Raw genomic sequence first — 16,207 nt, 5'->3', positions numbered from 1 at the left:
CTTTCACTAAAAGACAGAAAACCATCGCTGAAGAATGAAAAGAAAGGTACAGAAGGTGTTCTGGCCCAAAACCTTCTTCAAGGATAAGCTTGCCAGGCTATAATCTTTATAGTAAGCAACTGTTGCAGTTTTAATGTTACCGATTTTACTGGGAGCTTGTTACTGTTACAGTTTCAAGGTGTTGTTTTCTCTCCAATTTTATTTGTAAGTTTTCTTATTTTTCTGATGTTTGGTGAGCTTCTCGTGTTTGATTTTGCTGTACCGACTGATTTTACTATTATTTAATTTAGGTGAAGAGGAAAGGGAGCTTTAACTGTCTGCTGACTGCTTCTTGTGACTCTTGAAAGCAACTCTCTCTTTGCTATTTAATTGACTTTCTAACCACTTTGACACCATATATATATATATATATATATATATATATATATATATACGAACCAAATCTGACACCATGAGCATATCCAGATGGGTCCAAATGGCAGGCATCGACTCATCTGAAACAAAAGTGTTGCCCTTTGTTGTTGAAAATTTAGCACATTAACCCCAATCAGAAATCTGTGTATGTATTGAAAAAGCTCAAATTAACCACAAGGCCTTCATTAGACCAAGCCCCTCTTCAGGGTCTTTCCCATTAAAAAAAAGAAAAAAGAAAAACAAACTTCAAAACTAATTAAGAACTAAAGTTTACATTGGTGGGGTTGGAACCAGGAGATATATATATATATATATATATATACAAGTCCGTTTGGTTACCCGAGTCAATATTTTCGAGGTAGTAATGCTTTGATCAACGTTTCATGTGTTTCAGTTCCCTTGCCTCCATGGTGTAACTCTTTAGCAGCTGCATATTTATGAACCAATAAGTTCGTGCTCTCCTCCAGCTTAACGTTTCTTCATCGGAATTATTGCTTCTTCGAACTATTTTCTTCCTTTTGCTACCTGCTGTTGAATTGGTTTACTGCCACTAAATTCGTAAAAGCCTGACTACCATTACCTCCCCAATGCGATCTTCTTTAGAAAAGAAAAAATCATTTTCAATTTTGAAACAAACTATGTTGTGTCTTGTTCATCTTCTTCTTTTTTCTCATGTCATCCACAAAATTCTGATTCAAGCGGATCTGCTCTGTTCAGGGGAATCAAGAAAGGCCTAGACGAATTTAAGATTCATGGAGAGGTTCAACATGCAAGGACGTGCCTCTGAAGATGCATAGTTTATAAATTCTACTGTGCAGACCAAACTTGGGGATTGGGTAGTTTTCAAGTCTGGAAGAGAATGATGATCATGTACAACTAATTCTAGTCACCCACCATCAACTCTGTGTTTAATGGTCCTTTTAATGGCAGAATCACATGGAGCTACTGTAGAAGTCGAGTGTCATGGGACCAAACACGGGTCAATTTTGTTTCAAGTTGTTGGAGAAAAAGAAATAGCGAAGAACTGGTGACATTGAATCACCCTGATTCTTTTACTCCCACTCTAAGCAGCAGCATCTCTGAAAGAAAGGAACATACACAAAACTTCGACTGGAAGAATTCACCAGAAGGAAAGCTAGAGAGAGAAAGAGAGTTTGGAGGGGCTTTGGTGGGGTGGTTGGTATTTGATGCTTCCACATTTGAATGATCTTTCACTATTCATACCAAAGTGTGATAATCACACTGGGCACATGTGGAATCTACAACTGTTCTCTCAGTGCAGTTTATTCTCTCACTAGGTTTTTTTAAAGGCATTTCTGTTGTCATTCTAGTATTTTAAACATTAGGTACCCTTCAACCTCTCTCTCTCTCTCTCTCTCCTTCTTGGCAGCAGGCGCGTGTGCATGCATGTGTGTGAGCCATCCTACAGCTGCATATGGGACAACTCTTTGCCTACTTCTGTCATTTCTTAGCTCCTTCTTGGCAGCAGGCGCGTGTGCATGCATGTGTGTGAGCCATCCTACAGCTGCATATGGGACAACTCTTTGCCTACTTCTGTCATTTCTTAGCTCTTTAAGCCACTAGATAACATGCCCTCCTCTCTCTCTTAGAAACACACATAAAAGTTATATTTTGCCGGATGTCCGATGTTGTCAGATGATTAAAAATTGTTAATATTTTTCTTGTCAACTAAAATAACGTTTATTTGTTTAGAACAAAAATAAGAACGTGAAGTTTTAAATTGAAAAAAAATGTATGGATTCAAATGTTTGACGCATTTCAAACAGAACAGTTAAAATCTTGGATATATATACAGTGCACACCAAATGTGGCACTTAGTGACACTCACATCAACATGGACAAGTTCCGACGCGCTTTCTGCCAACTCAACTCGCACCCAGCGTGACCCTTTCGGCGAAGCTGTGTTTTGCATCTAAAAGCCTTAGTGGGTCCGTCGTTGACTTTGACGACGTGTGCCTGAGAGCATATACATTAGATGATGGGTTCAATTGACTAGCTTGTTGTCCGGGCTGGCTCGAAAAGGACGTTGACCAAAATGCTAGCGACCCTTGCTGGTCCTTCATTGGGGGCCGACAACACAAGAAGGTGTGCACGAGCCCGGGCGCCATTAAAGCTTCCTTCAGACTTAGTAAAATGTGTTCTACACGCAGCCTAGGCTTGAACATAGCAGTTAATGTAACAGTCCGGTTCACTTCTTTATAAACTAAACCTCTTGTATATCTACAGTATTAATGCTGTGTGGTACCTCTGAGTATGTCCGTCTTCTTCTACGCCTTGTCTTGGGCGGCTCATAATGCATATGGCAACATGCTGGCTCGATTGAGCTTTATTGGACTTGTCCATATGTGCATATTATAGTGTTCTGCTTATATATTACTTTCTTCTAGGTGTTTGTTTGATGTATTTTTGCGTGTAATGCTTTCATCAGCCTTTCTTTCAGATTAGGCAAAAAATTATGATAATTTAATATTTTTTAACAAAATGCAATTTCGTGTCTCAAACCTTAGAGACCGTGTGGTACTAGGAGCACCAAAAGAGTGTTTTATGAATCTGCTCCAAATTCAACGAGTGTTTTATGAATTAGTCTTTACACATGATGTTCCTAATGTCACACGGCTCAAAGGAACGACATAAAAAGGACATACTTTTGGATGGGGAAGTGGATTATTTAACTGAAAAAGGCAGTTGATTTTATTCCTTTATAAGTTTTGTAAGCAATTCAGAAAGCATGATTGTTATGTGGATTACTTACTCAGGTTGTATTTTTAATCTTATCATAAGGAATGTCCGGAACAAGTTTTCCAGGGAGAGACTGACTTTGAGCAAACTGGAATAGAGACTGATCGGAGGCATTTCTCCTCAATATGCGTGTGTGTGGGCGCTCATGCACAATGTGAATGTTTGTCAATTTTCACTTCACAAGTAAGTTTTATCGTGAGAAAGATGAGCTAGGCCTGTGTTGGCTCATAATAGGTTTAATCTTTGGTTAGATCATGAGCAGCCAAGGCTCACCTTGTCTTCTTGTTCTACCCTTCAACCACTAATGATGCCTCGAGGAGTGCACTGTGGCTGATCGGACTAGCAGGCAACTGAAAATCTGGTAGTCAGTCCGATTCACACGGGTGCTACTCCTTTCGACTGGAAACAATAGATGTATGACATTCTGGTTGACAGGTGTACCACGCACCAGGAAACTATATTCTGGGTTCGTACCAAACAATCTAGAGTCAAGTTGAAATATTGCCTCTAGATCAAGGATTTTTATGATCTGAGCCAAATTAAGTAGCCAGGTTTGCTAAACCATTGCTGGTTCGAGTTGGAGCTAATTACTCAGGTTAGTGATTATTGTGATCGGTCCCAGTTGGGACAAATTTAAAATGAGCCCAAACCCAGTTATACTCTACTACGCCGACGTAGACCAGGACCCTCGGCACCCTCGGCAATAAGGCAAAAACCACAATGGCAGTGAAGCCAATCTGATCTGCCCTGAACTGATCCTGTAGAAAGCTTTGAAGTCCATGGCTGTGCGAGCCTGGCTACCGGCCCACCTTCCTTGCAAAGTCGTTTAATAATGTGCTTTTATCTGCCGTTTACTTCTCAAGAAATGGCCCCATTAAGTGACTTGCATTCCTAAGAAGGTTCCTCATAGTAAAAGAGAAGGGAAAATCTAAAAAATGTCTGTTTCCAGACAATACAAATCATGGGCACCATGAACACCCCCTGTAATCCTTTGATCAAGTTCAAGCCTATGAGAAGAAGCCATCCTTTGTTCAAGTTTCGGATGCTAATTGAAGTTAGAGGTTCTTTCCGGGCGCTTTCTGTCATTGACAACTAGTGTAGTTGAGTTTTTGATGTCCTCCATGTGACTACAATCGTTTAAATGAATCTCGAGATCTAGCTTTTTTGGTAGCCTAGACTTATGCAAACCCTGCCAGATTCTTTCAATCGGAAGATCGCATCTTAGGTATTGAACTCTTGATTTTGCTCGGCCTAAAGATCTTTTTAAGTCTACCCCCCATAACCAGGTAAACCAACTTATGGTTGGGCCCTCCTTTAGTAGATGATATAGTTATCGTCCATCATGATCGGCAGACAACATATCGTGAGAAGAGAACTGAACGCCGTCTTTTCCTCTTGAGAAGCACCGCCGGTTTGAGTGCAGATGAATGGTGCCCCTCTGTGTGTGTGTGTGTGTGTGTGAGAGAGAGAGAGAGAGAGAGAGTCCTTTGGGTCGTTATGGTGTTTGGACCCACTAATGACGCCCATTTCTTCAGATAGGACAAATGACAAAACAACATACACATTGGTAGGGGCCTAAGGTAGGAATTGCTTTCAAACTCGCTGTCCAAGATGTAGAGAGAAAGAGAGAGATTATGTTCTATTGTGATGATCAGACCTGCCAACGTATTCAGACCTGCCAACATATTGGCTTGACATGAACACACACAAAAACTGCGGTCTTTAAGGTCACAGCAGCTTTCCTCTCGCAAAGTTTGAGCTAAAATGAAATCAAACTTGGGGTACCACAGCGCTCTGTCGTCTCGTTTTCCTTTCTGAGGGAACCATACCATGTGGCTGTAAAGCTTGCCTTTCATCATGAAACTCTGTTAATCACAATCGGAAAATTTCTGTCATCCCAACTTCTGATTGCATAGCTTTTAACATGAGTAGCACGATACATAACGTCCGGCAGAGAGAGAGAGAGAGACTCTCATGGACCTGATGAGACTGGGCCAGTTTGGAGAAAGTCTATGCTTCACAGCTGCATCCTGGTTGCTAAATGGAAAGGTCACCTGCCAACGCATCGGCGAGCCCAGCCGGCACGGCCCACCACTCACAGAAGAGGGTGAAAAACAAGCGTGCGTTCATCGACCATTTCAAACAAATTTTCTCTCGCACTTGGAGGTCAGGTCTTGCGGGCTTTCTACTTCTGCTTTTTCAATGACGACAAACATTTAAAGAACCAGACCATTCAGTGGGACAACTAGAAGAAAACCGCAAGTCAGGTCAGCCTCAACTATCATGCGTTATAAGGGCACAATTTTCTACAGTTTCTTCGTCATTAACTATCCAGCGAATTGGTCAGCCTTCCACCTTGAAGAAACTTTACTAACGTAGTTGTGGGTGTGGATCTAAAGGGCACTGTCACCATATGGTAGAGGGACGTACGCGACTGCTAAGCCAGAATAACATGTTTATGTAATTCATAGTGCCCTCATTAAGTACACTGGTCTTAGAATAGGGGGGAAGATGAGTTGTTCCTCACTCTATATATATTTAGATTGTGAGGATGAAAAAGAAAATGGCAGACAAAGAAGAAGGGAAGAAACAGAGGATGTCGCAGTAGCTGAGACGTGCAGGAAAGAGAAGGATGGCTGGCCCATGAGGGCTCCGGATACCTGGCTAGGTCGGTTGGTTTAAAGACTATAAGTTGAAAATGGCCTAAAAATTCAATATGTAAGATATGGTTCGCTTGCTGCAAGGATCAAATAATAGAGAGACCTTTGGTGGTACCCAGAAAGGCAGGATGGCACAATTGACCAAATTCAGTTTTTGAAGTACATTAGAAATTTGGGAAAATATCAGCTGCTGATAGCCCATAGGTGGCATGAGAGTGATTTAGCACCATGTTCCTACGACTGTCTTGAAAACCCAACGAATCCGTTTCACTGGAATCGATGGCCTTTGAACAAAACCATAAAATCTAGCCAATCAATGATGGAAAGAAGGAAACGGGTGCATTTTATGTGGAAACCAGGGTGAGCCACCTCCAGGAGCGGCCCTGTTATCACCCAGAGCCCTGCCATGCTTGCACATGACAGCAGAAGCAACACGCTTTACAAAGTCTAGGAAGATCCTCAACTGCCAACACGCAATTACTTAGCATTACCTGAAAGCAAGAAACTGATACCAGACCAAGTTATCAATAGATGGGGTTAATACTTTGTAAACCTGAAGAAGACTTCAGCTTTAAAATTTTTAACCAACAGATCAGCCATCGGATTCTCATCGTTTTTTTCAGTAATCTGACAAATTGAGCTTCTTGATTTGTATGGTCAGTGACCCCTCCTGCCTTAATCGATAAGCTGGATGCCATCTTCAACATAGAGATAAAAGCATCTTGGCGGGTCATTCATGATTTGGCTCTTATGGAGTTCCATAACTACATTAGAAGGTGCTATCAAGCAAATCATAAAGACCACAATCTTGAATGCTACAGCAGTAAGCCGGAAATATTGGCACAAGTATAGGTCCTCAGACTACCGCAAAACCTGACAAGGAAAAAGTTTGATATTAACAAAGTACAACCAGTTCCTCTCTTGCTAAAATAAAGAGAGCTTAGCATAAGATAGCCTTGCTAGCATGGTTTGGTGCATGGTGGTTGGGTATTTATATCAACCGAAAGAATCTACATCACTACAGTGGCTCAGTCTTATTTGGTCCCCGACATTGGACATAGTGGACCAATGGGCTCGCTTGATTAGGTATGTACCACAAATCTATCATGTTAATGCCCACACCAACTGCAAAAGGAAATGGAGTTGGACAAGTGGGTGAGCATTTCCACATTCTCACACAAATATATTCTTGCTTAAAAGAATGAGTAAACATGTAACCAGGAAAAGGAAAAGCATCAATTGATCAAAAAGACAATATCATCTTGGCACCTCTTCTAGGGAAAAGCAAAGGATCTTACTGGAGTGGATTGAAATGAAAACAATTGCAGAGTCAGAAATTAGAACAGGGTTTGAAGACAGCAAATGCTGCAGACAAAATTTGCTGAGGACAAAATATATGGACAGAAATACTCTGTGACTAGTAGTGGCGTTGGAGAGGACAAAATGACAGGAAAATTTAAACTATAGAACAAGCCAACTTTCACTCTGTTGGAACAGCTCCCAGAGAATGGGGAAAGATAATGCAAGATGAAAAAACGGGCAGAGATACACAGCAGTGTCAACTGGATAAACCGAAAAAAAATAAAAAAACTAATCTTGCGTACATCACTCGACACCTTGAAAACTTTTTCTCTAGCAGACATGGCACGCACGGACTCTTGTTCCTTAGCTTGGGTCTCAAGCAGAAGGGCACACTTTTGTGCATCTTTCGACTTTACCAACTCCCATGACTCGTTAGCGAGAAGTGTCCGGTCACTTTGTACAAGCTGTGGAAGACAATCTTCAAACAAAATATTAACTTCTTGGCCATCCCATTTGCAAATGACATACTTAACCTTAATTTCGACCTCCTCCTTGAGTATGCCCTTAGTTTCAACTTTCAGTTCATTAATCGTCTTCCCAACTTCACCTATATGTTCCTCTTTCAGTAAACCCATTTCTGCAACAACAGCTTCAAGCTTTTGCACCATTCTGTTTGTTTGATTTTGAAATTTAACTCCTTCAATTTATTCTTGAGATGCGCAACCTTGCAGTACAATACGGTTGGTAGAATTTCATACAGGAGAAGCCATTTTCCTCGATCTCTCCTAATTGCCACCTGCCATCCCATTCAGGAACTGCTGGAAGAATATCATCATTGCTTATCAACCGACTCCAATGGGAGACTTGAAATGTGCTTCCCGTCCATTGATCTTAACCTTCTGAATCTCTGCAAGAGATTAAGAAATAGACCAATTTGAAGTAAAAGCTCCATGGCATCCAATAAGTGACGCTGGGAAGACAACTTGCGGGAGTTAGTCTTTCCAACAAAACTGTGGTTAGTACAGGAGCCAGATTTTTCCGTTTGGCTGTCAAATGCCTTTGAAGGCTCCATATCCATAATAAAATGTCAAAACAATCGTCAAGATGGTTTCCGCAATTCTTCAGATTAGTGAAATACTGCTAAGCTTACTTCAAGTGAGAGACGTAAACATCAATTTCAAAGATAATACTACTGTCAGATGCCTCATGTGGGTATGCTATAAGCTAAATGAAGAACTAGATTGTGTTTAATTTATGGCACGAGAACCACAATTCTGAATATTGACATGTCCAATTCTGATTACCTGGAACAAAAGGTTCAGATGAACAAACAGCATAGGGTCTATGGACGGTGGAACTTTTGTTCCACCTGAAAGGTACCCCATACCAAATGCCCATCATTGTGATGCCCGGGTATTTAATACCATGTATTCAAACGCTACCTAAAAGTGGATATCTTTGAATGCTTTTAGCACAAAAAATCCAATAAATTCATGTATTTCACGATTCCATTCAAACTGTACTCGCAATCTGTCGATGGTTTTACATTTTAAATATAAGAAGAGGCTAGAGATTATTTATATGCAGCAACAGAGAAAAGGAACACCTTATCTTATATGTACAGAGGTAAATTTTCGTGCTGCTTCTGAGAAAGTTCATTACGTTGGCAGGGCTCTCTTGTGCGGTTAAAATGAGAAGCATTAACCTACTCAAAGGAACTTATACCACACAATGAAATTCTTTCAAGAGGCATTGGAAACCAAGGATGAAGAATGTACCTCCAGTTTCAGCTCTACTGGTAAAATGTTGTCTTATGCCATTTTTGCTTCCATTCTCAATTACATGGAAAACATACCAAGTTTTTTGAACATATGTTTCAGCTGCATCCATTCCTCCTCGTTTGCTACCTTTGAGATTTAACTACTTATTTTTTTTGGTGACATTGGCTAGAATTGTTTGATCAATGGGGCTATTTTATTGTTTGTTTTCCTGCTTTGGAAGGATAATTTGTCTTTGCATGAATTGCTAACCTCGCTTCAATCCACTTTCAAACAATGGAATCGTACTGTTTTTGGTAATATCTTTAAAAGGAAACGACATTTATTAGCTAGGCTTCGTGGTGTTCAACAAGCTTTGGAAACTAGGCCTCATCCTTTTCTGTATAACTTAGAAAAACAATTATCTGCAGAATATAATACTACTTTGGCACAAGATGAGATGATGTAGTTTCAGAAGTCTCGTTCGAATTGGGTGCAATTTGGTGATCGAAATACAAAGTTTTTTCACACCACCACAATTATTCGGAGAAATAGAATTTTGTCCTTGAAAGCAGAACATGGTTATTGGATTTTGGATCTGACCTTATCAAGCAATTGGTTATTTCTTATTTTCATAAGGTATATTCTGTAGAACCTGTTGATAATAGTTTTGAGTCTAGTTGTCCAAAAACTAGTGTACTATTGGGGGATCAACAGGTGCTCAATCTGTCTCATGTTCCACGGGAAGATGAGATTTTTAAGACTTTAAAATCTATGGCCCCTGGACCTGATGGTTTTCACGTTAGATTCTACATTGTTAATTGGGAAATAGTTAAATCCTCTATTTGCAAATTTGTTCAAGATGCTTTTTTAACTGGCAAATTTGTTGTTATTTTATGCCAAGTTTTGATTGTTCTCATTCTTAAAGTTGAAATTTCTGAATCAGTTTCTTAATTTCAGTCTATATCTCTATGTAATGTTACTGTTAAGCTACTGATTGTTAATAGGCTTCGACCTTTCTTAGGGAATTTAATTTCTCCAACTCATAGTAGTTTTATTCCAGGAAGAGGAACTCCTGATAATATTATTGTGGTTCAAGAGGCTCTTCATTTTCTTCGACATAAGAAAAGCAAATCCGGTGGTATGATACTGAAAATTGATTTGAAAATGGCTTATGATCGGGTGGATTGAGACTTTCTCCATTGGGTTTTTATGGATATTGGTTTGCCATGAGTGCTGGTATCTTTGATCATGTTTTGTGTTACTTCAACTGAGATGAATGTTCTTTGGAATGAGGAATTGACTAGTTATGTTTACAAAAGGGCGACCCTCTTTCATCTTATTTTTTTGTGTTATGTTTACAAAAACTTTCTGATATAATTGATACTTCGATTTGTGATGGTGTTTGGAAACATATTTCTCTGTCTCGAGGTGGTCCCTGTTTGTCACATATTTTCTTTGCTGATGATTTGATTCTTATGGGTGAGGCTACAGTGGAGCAATGTAAGATTATGATGGACTGTCTTAATAAATTTTGCTTCTTTTCTGGACAAAAGGTGAATTTATCTAAATCTCTATTTTATACTTTCCCTAATGTTCATGTAGATGTTGTTCAAAGTATTCAAGGGAGCTCCAGTATGCACCATTATCTAAGGATGTCACTACATACCAATTATGTTAGTAGAAATACTTATTCTCACTTCTTGACATGGTTCGCAAGCGATTGTCCTCTTGGAAGGCTTTCCAACTCTTTTTAGCTGGTCATGCCACCTTAGTACAATATGTGACTAGTTCTATTGCAGTTTATACTATGCAAACTACTAAATTGCCAATTTCTGTTACTAAAGAAATTGATAGTTTGAATAGAGATTTTTTTTGGTTTGTTGAATTGGGACACTGTGTGTCATGCAAAAGATAAAGGAGGGCTTGGTATTCGTAAGTCTGCTAATATGAACTTTGTTTGCCAAGTTATGGTGGAAATTGGAAGATGGGGATGAAGGTCTATGGGCTCGAGTTTTGTAATCCAAGTATTTGAAACAATGTTCTTTTCTTCAAGCTCGTATACCACATAATGCTTCTCACACTTGGCGGAATATAATCTCAACCAAATCTCTTGTTCATCAAGGTTGTGCTCGAATGGTAGGTGATTGATCAACAACCTTGTTTTGGAAAGATAAATGGCTTGGGGATAAGTCCTTACTTGAGCGCTGTAATGTTAATTTATCTGAGGAGGAACATACTAAAAATGTTAAGGACTATGTTTGTAACAACAATTGGAGTGAGCAGTTGTTAGCGCTTTTGCCGATTGATATTATGGAACAACTTTCATTTGTGCAACTTCAACAGGATGAGCAAGATAGGAATTTTTGGCAAGTTTCAACTGATGGCAACTTCTATGTTTCTGCAACTTCTATGTTTCTTCTGCTTATAAATTGCTTACTGGCTTAGTGTTGATGTTCACACACATAGCATTTGGTCTAAACTGTGGAAACTAGATATTTCCCCTCAAGCTAAGTTTTATATTTAGTTTATTATTTCATAATCGTCTTCTTACTAAATTTGTTTGTGTACATCGAAATATTTTGACTACTGCAGTTTGTCCTCGGTGTGGTGCTCTTGAGGAAAATACTATGCATGTCCTCCGAGATTGTAGTTCTTCTCAAGTTATATGGGCTGGCTATCTTCATGGGATTAAATTGTTGGAGTTTTATGTAGCTACTTTAGAGGTTTGGCTGAGGAATAATATTTTTAAGCATCGCTTTTTGGTTAACAATATGATTCTTTGGTCTATTTTCTTTTGTTTCGCTTGTTGGCATATTTGGCAGTGGCGAAATCGAGTTGTATTTGAATAATGTTTTTCTTGGCCTGATGATGTTTTATTTCACATAGTTGCTTCTATTGGGGAGTTCAGAAACCATATGGCCCAACTTCGATTATCCCAACGAAAAGTTCAAACCTTCATTGTATGGATGTCGCCTCCCTTGGGTTTTGTTAAGTTGAATGTTGATGCGACTGCTAGAACAAATCTAGGAGACTTAGCGGTTGGTGGTTTATTTCACAATGATAATGGAGAATGGTTATTTGACTTCACTTGTCGTACGGGTTATGGTCATATAATTAAGACTGAACGTATTGTTATTCTTCATGGTTTAAAATTGGCCTAGGAAAGTGGCTTTCGTAAAGTTATTGTTGAACAGATTCCTTGTTAGCTGTGAACAAGGTTCTAAAAGACCTGCAGCATCGTGATCCTTTATTCCAGATAGTGAAACAGTGTCAAGAATTGTTGAGACGTGATTGGGAGTGTGTTTTATGTCATACGTATAGAGAAGCTAATATGTTTGTGGATTTTCTTGTCTCATAGGCTTTTCAAGAATGTTTTGGAGTGACCATTCTTCTTACCAATCCACTTGGTCATTTGCATCAATTGATTGAGGAGGATCTGATTGGTGTAGTTCGACCTCGTATTATAGTTAGTTAATGTGGTTTTAAACCGCTCTTATGTACAAAAAAAAAAAAACACATAGTTGCTTGATACTTATTGCTAATGACATTACAAAGAATTAACCTACAGGACTAGTCAATGGTCGAAGGCAGAGGATAGAAAGAGTAGCTAGTTTCTGGCCAGTCCTATGGATTTGTAGGAATTGGTACGTTTTAATTGAGTTGAGTCAAAATTTTCAGGAATAAATAACCCAGAGAAAGCAGTGGGTCATACAAAAACAGTATGATGAAGAATGCAAACCCAAGTACCAATTCCTTTAACAGTGAGACAAGCAAACCTAACCTTTCTCAAAAGCCCGCTGAACAACCTAAAGATGAACAAATGACTCTTTCGATGAACCTGTTTCTATAAGACCATGGCTCTGATTCATGAGCTTATAAGGCCCCCACCATCCTGTCTCCAATGGCTGCTTTGTGCTGAACAAGGTTTATGAAAGACAGCTTAGTGCTTGGAATCTAAAGCATCAGCAAGATTCTTCTCCTCTTAAATCACCGCCATTTTTCTTGTATTAAATTGGCTCCATTGAGTTCGTGCTTCTCTTGTTCCAAAGCTATTTTCCAGTCCGATACTCAAGACTGATTATCCTCTCCATCATGGTAGAAAGACAAACAAGTTTTCTTCTGCCTGACATTCCTAGTGAGATCGTCACCTTTGGAAACCAAAGTTCCTTTTCAGAAGCTTCCGTCTCTACCGGAGCTCCTACGATTTCAAACTCGAGTAGAAATCCCCTTGCTCATTCATTTGCTCTTTGAAGAGACCTTGCCTTTCAGATTGCTTGCCAGTGTTTCATAACTAAATTCTCCAGGAGTATCCCTGATGATATTTTTGTACTACATTCTTACTGCCATCGTCAAAAACCTCTCGAGTTTCGGCTAATTCCTGGTACCTGAATCAAAATTTTGCCTCTCATTTACTCCCTTCTTTGTTTATTCTCCATTTCTAAGTCACGATTCTGTTGGAACGCTCGCAGCTATGGATTATCTGCTACTTTAATCCTCGGTATTCTCTGACCACGCACAAGAAGATCGATCGTCTGAGAATGATCCAGCACTAGAATCACGAAGGCCATTGCGAATTAAGCACCGGAGGGAACTCCAAACCAATTGCAGAATCAGCAACCGATCGTTCACTAGTACGCTTGTTGCCTCCAGAAGCCAATTAGGGAGTACCATTTTGAGGATCAACATTTGAAAGTATTGAGTGCCTGATGCAAATCATGCCCACATCCTCCGGCTTTCTAAGTTCAATGATTTTTTAGTGAACTCGGACGCGGATGGAACCAATGTTTAACATCAGCTGAGGCCCCTCGCCCGAATGGTGCAGAGACCGATTAAGAATTTTCTGCTGTCGACCAGTACTGGTTGAACTGCCACACTAGCCTGAATAGGAAGGGCGATTCTGCCCATATCAAACCCATTTCTAATCAAATGATTTGATTTCTAAACTGTTTGTAAAAATGATACGGCTCTGGTACTGATTCTCAGAACGCAGCATGTAAGAGTGAGTTACGAGAAGTGCTGAGGCGAAGACCTTAGATCGATCTCATTCCTGCCATGCTTTTCTTATAAGGAATCAGAGATTCAGAGCCCAATTGGAATTGAAATTTGTGAAGTTGGTATTGGAACTATCCAGCAATCTCTTTTGGGTAGCTCTGAAATTTGGATGGAACTAGAACATCCAGTCAACAGTTATAGTTCAGCTTCTAAAAGTACAGTTTCACAAGGTTTTCGTACAATAACATGGCATTTTTACGACAATTTATTGGCACGAAAGGCATATCAACCGTCATTTTCTCAGTTACTTTGTCGAAGCTACGTCGGCAGCAACCATTCATGAATGATAAAAGAGACGGAACGCATGAAACTTCCTTATCTTCTAACAGTAGCATAGCATTTGGTTACCGCAGCGTCTGTCAGAAGATTTCACGCCATTGGATGTGATATGACCACCCTTTTGAATCAATCAGCAAATGAAAAAGCCATGAGTGACATCAATAGCAATCACTAATCTCCAGATATTATTCATCATCCAGTGAATGAGTTTCTGCTTTATGAGAATTCATTCTTCTCTGGTGAATGGCACCCGTGGTGAAAAGAAAGCATGGCACTAATGGAAAGACATCACTATCAACAGTGCCCCTTACATGGACTATCAACTAAAAGTAAGAGACCTATGGAGATGAATATGGTCGCTGGAAGTTTTATAATGCTAAAACGAGAGGGTAAAGAATTTCCCTGTCCTTAGGATAAGTATCCTAAATTTTGAATAGCTTTTTTTAAGGGCTTTTACTTTGGTTTGATATGGTTTCGCGGCAGCTTATGTGCAAGTCCCCTAAAAAGTCTTACAATTGTAATTGTTCTGGAAAAATAAAAAACTTGGATGCTTTGATAGGAGCCAATCTTTCCGTCGCCAAGATTTCACATCTCAATGGTCAGCCTTAGCATCTTAGAAAGTTGAGATTCAGTTGTGGTTACACAATCTTAACAGAGTCCCAAATTTGCTCCGATTTCGAACTGGTGTCGCCATCCTCTTGTATTTGGCCTTTGTCAAAAGGCACTACCAACATAATTTGCACTACCAGTGGGCTCGAAGCTATCCTTGAAGCTATTGCTTGTCTACCGAAAAGGCGGCAAAACGCCACTGGTTCCTGTGTTCGATTTGAACTCTGCGGCCAAGCTTGCAAAACAACAATCCAGACAGCTTTTCCCTGAGAAAAGATGGGTTCTCGTTTAAATATCGTTCGTTGAAGTAGATTCTTTAACTAGGCAAAGCATATTTATGTTTCTTCTATTAAGAGAAATGGGATTCCATTTGGACTGCAAGTAGACTTTTTTGACAAGGCAAAGCATATTTTATGTTTATTCTATTAAGGGACATGGGATTCCATTTGGATTGGAGAATTCATTTACCGTACCTGCACATCCAGCAACAGACAAAAGAAACCAGAAAAGGAAATTATGCTCTGCAATTATAGAAAAAGAGGAAGAGAAAGAGGGCGAGAGAGAAGGGAAAAAGAAACTTAACAGAGATTGAGCTCTCTCCCCAAATAAGACATCAAGGGGGAACTGACCCCCAGTGTTCCATGAATGTGTTATAGAGATTAAATTAGACACATTCATGAAATTCTAGGTTCCAAAGAATGCAAGATTTTTTTTATCAAAGACCCTCTGCATCTTAAACGTAGCATTCCTATTGCCAAACGCCCTCTAAGTCGATTCCCCGTACAGAAAAGGTTCAGTCCCAGAGATGGGAAAAAAGGTTCAGTCCCAGAGATGGGAAAAAAGCCCACGACCTTCACTAACCTCTTTAATTTTTACTAGCCATAGAGAAAATACACCACCAGAAACTGTCTACTGTGGCCCAAATTTTGGTACCTTACTAAGCTCTCGATTTTTTTTCTTCATATCATACCATTCATTTTCTGTTTTACACGTAACCCTTGCCTCGTTGGTCCCGCCATATTATTTATACATTCAGAAAATTAATTTTTTAACATCGAACATCTGAGGGACTGTTGAAAGGAAACTAGCGCGGCACGCTTGTGCAGCTTTTCTGAAGGCCCCATATTTTTCTAAGTTATAGCAAAAATACAGAGTTAGAAAGGAGGGAGTTCATTAAAAAACAAAAATCAATTTGGCAGTCTGTAAAGTTCAATGCAGAGACAGTCTGCCTTTTTTCACTAGTGGCAGTCTTAAGACCGGCATTGAAACTCCCCATCCACCATGGATTCCGCCACCCATGCCGGTCCCAAAAAGTAACGTGCTATCCCACGGGGTCATAAATCATGGCGATTGAGAACCCGTGTTACGCTA

The sequence above is a fragment of the Nymphaea colorata genome, chromosome 8 (assembly GCF_008831285.2).
Source record: "Nymphaea colorata isolate Beijing-Zhang1983 chromosome 8, ASM883128v2, whole genome shotgun sequence".
In the NCBI taxonomy this organism is placed as follows: Eukaryota; Viridiplantae; Streptophyta; class Magnoliopsida; order Nymphaeales; family Nymphaeaceae; genus Nymphaea; species Nymphaea colorata.
The sequence above is the reverse complement of the archived record's forward strand: the minus strand, read 5'-3'. Positions refer to the sequence as shown.